Genomic DNA, 9,788 nt, shown 5'->3' with positions numbered 1-9,788 from the left:
TATAATGCTTTTCATAACGGTAAAAAAAAGTTATAAAAGACTTTCTATAGCATTTTAGGCATGCTTTAGTAACCGATGTTATTGAAAGTCCTTCCCTTTCCATAGTTTTTTTTTCAATGCTATAAAAAAAGATATAAAATATTCATTTTCTATTACATAATTGTAATGCTATGGAAAGTTGTCATAACATTAAAAAATGCTATAATTGAGTTTTGATTGCAGTTTTTACAAGCATTTTAAATCTCGCCTTGATAGACATTTTTGATCAAATTGTATGTAGTTTACGTAACACTTTATATCAGTAACAAATTATTACAAATGAAGTAATAAAATAAACCATAATCATTGAAATCTATAATATTGTATGCAAGTACATTTACATCAAAATAAATTTTTAATAGTAGAAATATCGCTCATAATGGGATACTTCAATCACTACAACATTCCATAAAAATAACCTTATTTTTTGTGAGATCGACATGTTGTACAAATTAAATGAAGATAAAGAAAAAAATAATGCAACCTCAACATACTTTCTAGTTTCCTCAAGATACGCAAGTATCCTTTAGTCTCCACCTTTTTAAAATAATGTATCCATTAGTAACATCAAAAAAATCTAAGAAGTTCCTTATCCCTGCTTGCTGTAAAAAGAACATATATTTACCATCAAACTCAAAACTCATTCATCAAATGTGACAATATTTTTCTACAATAGAGTATTGAACATGATGTAAAACACAAATATGAGGGGAAAAAAATATTACATACAACTAAAGAGACCATATACCAAAGTTCAAAAATAGAGAAATCAAAGACTTTATCTCAAACTCCTATGTATGAATCTTTTGCTAATAAAAGGGAAAGAGAATAGGTAAATGGTGTGCGTGATATGATAGAGTGTGAGTGAAGAAATTAGAGAAATGAGAGAAAAAAATGTGTATGATAGGAGTGTGATCACAAATATATTTTACAACAATACAATTTAAATGGAAAAAAGGTAGTTTTTTCAGATGGGTCCAACTATCATCGTACCTTGAATTGATGAAGACACTTTGTCAAATAAACTCCACTCTTAAATTGGAATAAAAATCAGTTACGTCTGTCATAAAAAAGTTGAAGAAAATATCAACTCTAGTTGTCATCGAACTAATTAAAAATAGAGCTATAAAGATGAGAGTAAGAGTGAGGGAACTTATCCTGTAATCAGTGGACATAGGTCTTTATGACTGAACCACTTTAAAAAGTCTTGGTGTTCCATCTTCTTCACGTACTTCTTCTTCTTCTTCTTCATTTTCATCTGCAATTTTCTCTCCATAGATTCAAGCCTCAAAATGTATCTTCCCTTCCTTTGAATGGTCAAGTTTGGTCCCCTGCATTTCGTATGTAAAGTTGAGGTAATCAACTGAAACGTGTGTTCCAAGTGTGAATAAGTAAAGGAATCACGTGGAAAACTCAATAATTGATAGGGTTCACTTCTTAAATGAAAGATTTCCATCACAACCATCAAATGCTTTCTCCTTTTCTCGTCTTTCAACTTATCCTTTACATGTAAAAAACTATTTGAAGCCCAATAATTACCTAAATAAAAATTTTAACTAAAAGAAACAAAAATTAAATTTAGTTGTAACAATATAAAGAGACAAAATAAAGATGAGACCTCTGAGTTTTATCGAGTAAGAAGAAAATTTTTCAGAAACATTCAAGATTAAGAAACACACGTCTTTTCTTCAAGAAAATTAAGAAACAAAATGGAATTTAAACAAGAGAGTATATGACACGTACTTGATGTAAAATCAAGGAGTTGCAACAAAAGCTTTGACGGTAGCTTACAATGATTTTGGACGAATCGGTGTGAAGAATTGCTAGAACCATTCTTCAAGATATATCCTACAGAAAGTGAAAAGGTTAAGTTGTGAAAAGGTCATTCAAGTACAAATATAAGAGGAAAATGCATTGTTAGTATTAACAGGAAGTCCTTCACAATTTAATCCTTATCAAAGTGGGAGCACAACTAGAGTACAGAATAAAAATAACCATAAACAAGTGTTAACTTTGACCATGGTTTTAGTTAGTAAATTACAAAAGTTAAGAAGAGAGATGCTACAATCTTCCATAAAATTGGTTCTTCATAGAAAACCAACTTTGAATGCATTTAGAGAGGTTTCCTAAGGTAGCACATGTATTATCAGTGGGATATTATAAAGATCAATTAAACAAACTAATAAACACATATCAACAATAGAAATAATCAAGTTGAAGAAATTTGTTCATCATTGTATGCTTCTAGTTTCACAATCAAACTTTCAACCTCTATTATTGTAAGTTGTTTTGCTTGGAGTTCTCCAAGAAGAGGCATCAAGAGCCGACAGCTCCAACACAACAAAAAATGATGCAAGCATGTATGTCATCTTCCCAAATATGGAAAATGTGGAAAAACAGTGCATCAACACAAAAGAAATAGATCATTCCCTTTATGACAAACAAGTAAAAAATTGAGAAGACCTCAATATGAGTATTTCCATGTGGAATTACTGCTTCCATGTATATTTATGTAAGGAAACCATACATAATAGCCCCACAACCCATGTTGAACTGTCATCATGCTTTCCCCAAGATAGAAATGATTTATCATGTAAGGATTTCATCTACAACTAGCCAACAGGTTATCAAACGGAGCCTTGCCTAAAAACAGATATCGGATGGTCTTTAGTTTGTAACTCAATGAAAGAGCCAGAGGATAGATGGATTGATCAGTTTGACATCATAAATCTATTATTCATATGAATGCTAAGAACTAATATATCCAAATTAATATCCTTCATACAAGATCTCATTCATTTAAGAATTAGGAAGTACAAAGTGTACACAATCCACAACATACACGGATTATTTGACATAAAGGGTCAATTAGTCATTCATATGCTAAGGATTATATTGTCATATATCTAGATGAATCTCTTTGATACAAGATCACATTCAGTTATCAAGTATAATATGTGGACATTAATTATCATGTATAATAAGTAGACATTACTACTTCTAACTCGACAATTTGTACAATCACAAAAATAAGCTCCCAACAAAACATCCACTTAATGTCTAGACTGAGGTTAGAGCATATTCCATTATGTACACGAACTTTATAACATAAACCCCCTAATTCATAATTATGGGTTAATGTTTATATTGAAATGTCACATAGAACAATAGGGATGAAATGAATCAGTGAAGGACAAGCTTGTTTTGATTAAAAAATTTCAATTTAATTGGTAACTCATACGGAATAAATTAATGAAAAGAACAAACCTTTTCTTCTTGGAGATGAGCTTGTTTTGATTAATTTTCCGGCCACTGCTTTCTTGTGTGATGCTTGCACTTCTTTCCACTTATCCAACACTATCACCTATGACAACTTGGATAACTTCTTCTCACCTACATCCAAAACTCCCAACAACTTGGTCAATAAAAAAAATCACTGAACCTGCAAACTAATCACCAAAATTTTCGTAAATTTGGGATTTTTATCATAGATAGCTTTACGACGAATAAATTTGAATTAAACCAATGAATAAAAAACTTTCAACTTTAAAATTGCAAAAGGGATGATAAAAGTGGTATTTACCTCACGAACAGCTCACATCGGTGCACAAAACTCAGAAATTTCAAATCGAAGCACAACATAACAAAGAAGTTTGAAGCACGATGCAATCGAATGAGGGAGAGAAGGTTGAAATTTCAAAGCACGAATTAGTCAAACGAAGGAGAAGGCTATAATATTTTGATCAGTCCATAAGCTCGAACGCGAAGGAGAAAATTGCACTACGTAGTCGACCGAAGGAGAAAGCTAGAATTTTGAATCGATTCAAAAGTTTTAATGAAGAAGAAGATACAGAAGAACGAAAGAGAGAAGAATGCGAAAGAGAACAGCGAGAGAGATAATGAAAGAGACGGTGAAGACGAAGCATGATGTATTTTATTAGCCCAAAACCTTAAAAAAAATGGAGAGGAAGCCTTGAAATTTTGGCATTCCCGCTTCTTCTTCTTCTTCTTCTTCTTTTTTTTTTTTTTAATAGCGGTATATAGGAAAAGTTATACTAACGTGCTATTGAAAGGTATATTTGTCGCAGTGGCCTCCTTGTACGTAAGATGTTAATTGAGTTATGCTTATTTTGACAAATTAAACTAATTTAGTTTATAACATTACCTATTATTTAAATACTTTTATCTTTATTTAAATTTTATATTTTAAAATTCAAAATTCAAAATAATGTTTTTAAAAGTTGCATTGTTCATATCACATCATTCGAAAATAGTTTTCAAAAATAGAAATCAACTATCTAACAGACACATATTCCTTAAAATGTAATGACTAATGAATATGAAAACTTAAAAAATAATTCGAATGTGAAACCCGGATCTCAATTTCCCTACTTAAGCAGGTAATTAAGGAAATTAACTAAGTGTAAGTTAAATCCTATGTTGAAGAGAAGGAAAATTTTCTAAGTGTGGGAATAGATTTTCTTTGAGTAGCTTTGAGTTGAGCTTTAACCAGTGAAATTTGGCAAAATGATAAGTCAAAAGAAACCATGAGTTTGGTGTTAGGAAACATTAACGCATGAGTTGAGGCTAAGTTTATAGAGGTTAAAGGGAAATTAAGCCTTAAAGTCAAAGGACAACCATGCGTTGAGCTTGTGAGGTTTGGACGTATGTTGGCTGAAGCTTGGCAAGAGGCATTGCCCAAAGATTACTCGTGTGCTGAGGTTGCGTGAGCGAGAGCAAGAGAGCTAGATATTGAGCGCAAGGCGCTGGATAGACGATCGTATAGCTACAAGCAGCGCTAAACGATGCGTTAGACGATAGCACTACATGATTGCGATAGCATTACACGATCAGCATAAGCACTAGACGATAACGCTAAACGATGAGCTCGGGCACTAGACGATGCGTTAGGCACAAGCGTGGGCGATAGATGCAAGCGCTACACGATAGGTGAAGCATTAGACGATGGGCATTACACGATAGACGCAGACGCTAGACGATGGCACTACACGATAAGCGGATGCGTTAGACAATGAGCGTGTGTTTTAATAAATTATGATGACTTGTAACCTAGAGGATGGGAAAATGATCTAACATTGTAACCTAGAGGATGGGAAAATGATCTAACATTAATAGAATGTTATATTATTTTCAAGATCGAGCCTGAGATTGAGTTAGAAAATTGGAGAAAAAAAAAAAAAAAAAAAAAGGAAGAAGAAGAAGCAATTCCCCCTGTGTATTAAATAATTATTAGATATTTAATTTTACGATTATGCCCTCAAATGTGATATTATTATATCATTGTTTTAGAAATCCTAGAATTGGCTTGCTCTACAAGTTTTGGTTCTAAACAATTTTTTCCAAGTGTTAGAAAGTGTGACAATCCATCTCTTTGCACAAAATCACAAAAAAGAAGGTATGTATCTCGATCTTGTCTTTTTTAAATGTGTTTGGCTTACTACATGCATGATGTTGAGCCCAAAAAATAGTTTGTATGGTCGTTTACGTAATCTTGGTCAGAAGTTCATTATCTTGGCCAGGATCTATGATATTTACCCTGGGATTTACTGTAAGGGCCTAAATCTCAGGTGAGATATATATATATATATATATATTTACCGAGATTAAATATTCTCTCCCTGAGATTTAGACGATTTTTTAGTAACATTTTTTGTATATTTGTCTGGCTTTTTTCAGGATGCATCGTATATTTGTTTGTTTTGGGGGAGAATGGAATGAGAATGAGAAAGAATATGTAGGGGATCAATTGAAAGGTTTGATTGTAGACATTGAAATAACTTATAAGAAGTATTTACACCAAATTTATAGAATAAGTGAGGTAAACTATGTTGAGTTTGATTTAGTTATAAGGTGTTTGTATAACATTAGGCCGAATATATCTACTTTTGTGATTAGTAATCAAGAAGAGCTTAATTTTTTTCTTAACCGGTAACGATGTCTCCCAAATGGCTCTTTTGGTGTCCAAGGTACCAATAGCAGTCCATAACACTAGAAGTACAGTATCGTCATTTCCAGTTCCATTGGCCCAAAATGTTCCTTCGTTTCCATCCCACCTTGATTTTAATATTAAATAAAACATGAGCTCAAATGATGTGCGATCATTAAGTCCATTGAATGATAATGTAATTCCACTAGAATTGGGATACGATATGGATGGGTTGTTGAATAGGGAGTCTGTATTTGATGTAAATATGTCCATAAATTCTGATATCAATATTATTGTGGAGGATGTGGATATATATAAGGCAGTTGTAAATGTTGTTCTTGTTGACTCAGTCAATGACCGAGATCCATTAACCATAGAGGTAGATTCGATGTTTAATGTAGAATCACGAACTGACAAAAGACAATTGGGTGAGAGTAACACGAAAACTACTGATGGTGAGCATTATACGAATTTGATAACAAGTAGTGAACTGGATGTCAGTTATAGCAAGAGGAAACAAATTGAAAAAAATAATGATGAACATCATTGTCGTCTTATTGAAGTCTGCTGTAAAAGATGCTCAGGTCGATAACTTATTTTTAAAAGTAAGAAATTGTTTGTCATTGCCATTAGAAAAATACTTTCAATATCGTGTCGATAGTGTTGGGATTGGTGTCCTAATTCTCCCGAAGTCTCGTTCTTTTGTAAAGATACACATTATTTAATGAATAAAATAAGTGTTATTTAATTTTGGCATTTACTCATATCTAATAAACAAAGCTTCTTGGTTATCTTATGTGAACTTAAGCATGTATATGTGATATACAAGTAGATCATGCCTTAAGTGATAACCTAAATAAGTCTGTAGTATAAGGATTAAGGTGGGATACCTAATCCTGATGACACTACGGATACGGTTCGCTTTGTAGAGGTTTGCAAGTATTGTAAACTACTACAGATGATAGATCCTGACCATTCATGTGGAGACATGCGAACGAGGGTGTCTATACAAAGAGTTTGTATAAGACCTGGACCATGAGATGATTAGACTCTGTATATAACGTCGTTGATACTAGAGACTTGCATCTCACCTAAACGACCATAGGTGACACGACCTCAATCCTAAGTGTTTTGAGAACTTCTTCCTTTGAGGGCGGTCCTTTGATTAGTATGGGTGAGAATGGCCAGATTGCCAACTCAATATGCCTACCTTTTTGGGGACTTGTCTGATCTGGAAGCTGGGATCCACAAGATGGAATTCACTCCTTTCCCGAAGCAGGGATAAGTAGAAAGATTGTTCTCTTAAGAGTTGATTCCGGGGCTTAAACACAGTGGCTACAACTTCTCTTTGGAAGAGAAGACTCAGTCATAGTAGGACTATGACTTATGTTCATTAGAGGGATCAGTGGTACTTAAGGAGTTAGATGTAACTACAGGGCCATAACGGTTATTGACAGAGTTGTACTTACGAGCGATCTGTGAAGGGTTGTCGCACTGTTGATTGGTTAAGATGGACACATAATATATCTATGGTAAGGAGAGTTTAGCTGTCAGTCTTTAGTGGAGTACCTGATAGTTAACGAATGGTAGATCCTGTGACTAAAGAGTTTAGTCAATTATTCACGTACCGTTGGAGTTTCGAGCTACAAGTCTATAAGGTCCCCTTGGTAGCTCAATGTATTCAGTTGAGGATCAGTTCTTGGTGTTGATTTGAAATGTTCCAATGACAAGAGGTATTTTGATTATATATGATATAATCGGTATGATGTATGAGATACATCTAGTGGAGGATTGATGTAAATGAGATTTACATTAAGTACCATGGAATAGAAAAAAAAACTATGGTTTATATGTTTCATGAGATGAAACATTAAAACTATAGGTTATAAATATAGTATGATAAATTGGTTATCATTTATCTTTATAATAATATTAATTATTGGATAATTAAATCTTTTTCTCTAATAACCAATTAAGTGAGAGGTTATTGGTGGTTCTGGTAACCGTGAGATAAAAGAAAAATTGTTTTCCTAATTTTAGTAAGTTTTGGCAAAAAAATTGTTTTTGAGTTTTCTTTCTCGCAAAAAGAAACTTAGGGAGCTTGTCAAGTAAATACCGATTTACTAAGCGACAGCTTGAGCAAAGTAAACAATCGTGTAGTGTTTTGTAAGCGACAGACACTGAGCTAAACGATCGCTTAGCTTTTGCTAGACGATCGCTTAACTTTAGCTAAACGATTGGACATCGACCTATGCGATAGGTTTCTGTCTTCTCCCACTTGCCCAATCATGTACACAATTGTTCATTCCTCCTTCGTCTACCTTATTCCAAGTCCACACAGAGCCCACCTTTTGGATTCTCACACCGAGAATACCAAGGAAACCTTCTTGGTGGTGTCATACTTAACTCGACATGCCGAGGTTCTATGGAGGTCGTTCGTGTTCTGGGGAGTTCGTGACCAAGGCAATCACTGAGGATGAGTGCGAAGTGTTCGTGCAGTGTTGCGGTCGTGTTGTTCGAGCGTTCGAGGTTGCTGTGTTCGAGCATTCGTGTACAAGGAGCATGGAGACAAGTTGACAAACGTTCGTAGCATTCTCTTTGTTTATTTGGATGTTCATGTCGTAATTTCTGTATTGGTTGCATAACTATATGTTTTGTTTACGGCTGTAATTTGTAATGTTCATTCGTGATTGTAATTTGGAATGATCTATTTTCCACTGCTCATGGAAATCTCGGATTCGATTTCCTTTAGATAGATCTACAAAGAAGTTATATATCGTAAAATATGTAGAATTGACATGCAAATGGAAAGTCAGAGCAATTAAAATCAAGGCTCGGATGTTTTCAAAATCACTAAATACATCAATGTTCACATATGCCCAAAAATCTTAAGGAAATAGGATCATAAATAAGCTAGAAGTTGGGTTATTGCTGAATTGATAAAGTCGAAGTATCAGGATTTTAGTCATGGTTATAAATCACATGAAATCATTCAAGACTTTTGCAAGGAGTATGGGGTCGACATTAGTTACGATAGGGTGTGGCAAGCCAGGGTTGTCTTTTGAATCTATGCTTAATCTTGTGCTCAATCTATCATGAAATATACACAAGTTTTCTCCTAAAAAGTCCAAGTACAAACTCAATAGAAGATAGTCTCGGTAAGAATCAAGGTCGAACACGAGGATTAATGCCCTAAACCCTTGTAGTTAATATGTTATTTGATATAATAGTTGATTATTTTAAATTGCAATAATGAGTTATCTATTACAGAAAAAAAAATCCAAGATTATTTCAGGAGACTTGAACAGTATGTCACGGACATACAGGTGGATAATGTTCAAGTAATAACCTAAAGGTTCTATAGTATATGGATAAGATTGAGTGTCTCATCCTGGTAATACTTTGGATATGACCCACTTTATAAGTGTTACAAATGTTGTAAGTATTACAAATGATGTGATCTAAATTGTTCATGTGGAGATATGCGAGTGGGGATATCCTATACAATGAGATTGTATAAAACCAGATCGTGAAATAGTTAATCTCTCTTTGTAACACCGTTGACTGAAGGGGTTAATATTTCATAAGATAACCATATGTAACTTAATCTCAACCCTGAGTGAGTTATGAACTCCTGCCTATAAGGGCTTGTCCTTTGATTTATATGGATGAGAGTGACCCGAGTCACCGACTCAACAAGCCTACTATTTTGGAGACATAACTAAGTGGGGAGTTGGGAACATAATTACACAAAATGGAATTCACTCCTTCCTGCCATTAGGGCATGTAGATGGGTAGTTAC

At 33.8% G+C, this 9,788-nt stretch overlaps 1 long non-coding RNA gene across 1 annotated transcript; it reads right to left on the bottom strand.

Annotated features, from left to right (window-relative positions):
• Nucleotides 1–324: 324 nt before the first annotated feature.
• On the bottom strand, nucleotides 325–4,062 carry LOC120086753 (uncharacterized). Its single transcript, XR_005484315.2, has 5 exons — nucleotides 3,623–4,062; nucleotides 3,307–3,432; nucleotides 1,783–1,887; nucleotides 1,033–1,370; nucleotides 325–641 (listed from the first exon to the last, which is right to left on the bottom strand). It is a non-coding gene; the product is annotated as an uncharacterized LOC120086753 (long non-coding RNA).
• Between the last annotated feature and the right edge of the window lie 5,726 nt (nucleotides 4,063–9,788).

Source organism: Benincasa hispida, chromosome 9 (assembly GCF_027475165.1).
Source record: "Benincasa hispida cultivar pf3 chromosome 9, pf3_genome.v1.1, whole genome shotgun sequence".
Classification (NCBI taxonomy): domain Eukaryota; kingdom Viridiplantae; phylum Streptophyta; class Magnoliopsida; order Cucurbitales; family Cucurbitaceae; genus Benincasa; species Benincasa hispida.
Note: the sequence above shows the minus strand (reverse complement) of the source record. Positions and strands in the feature narration are given on the sequence as shown.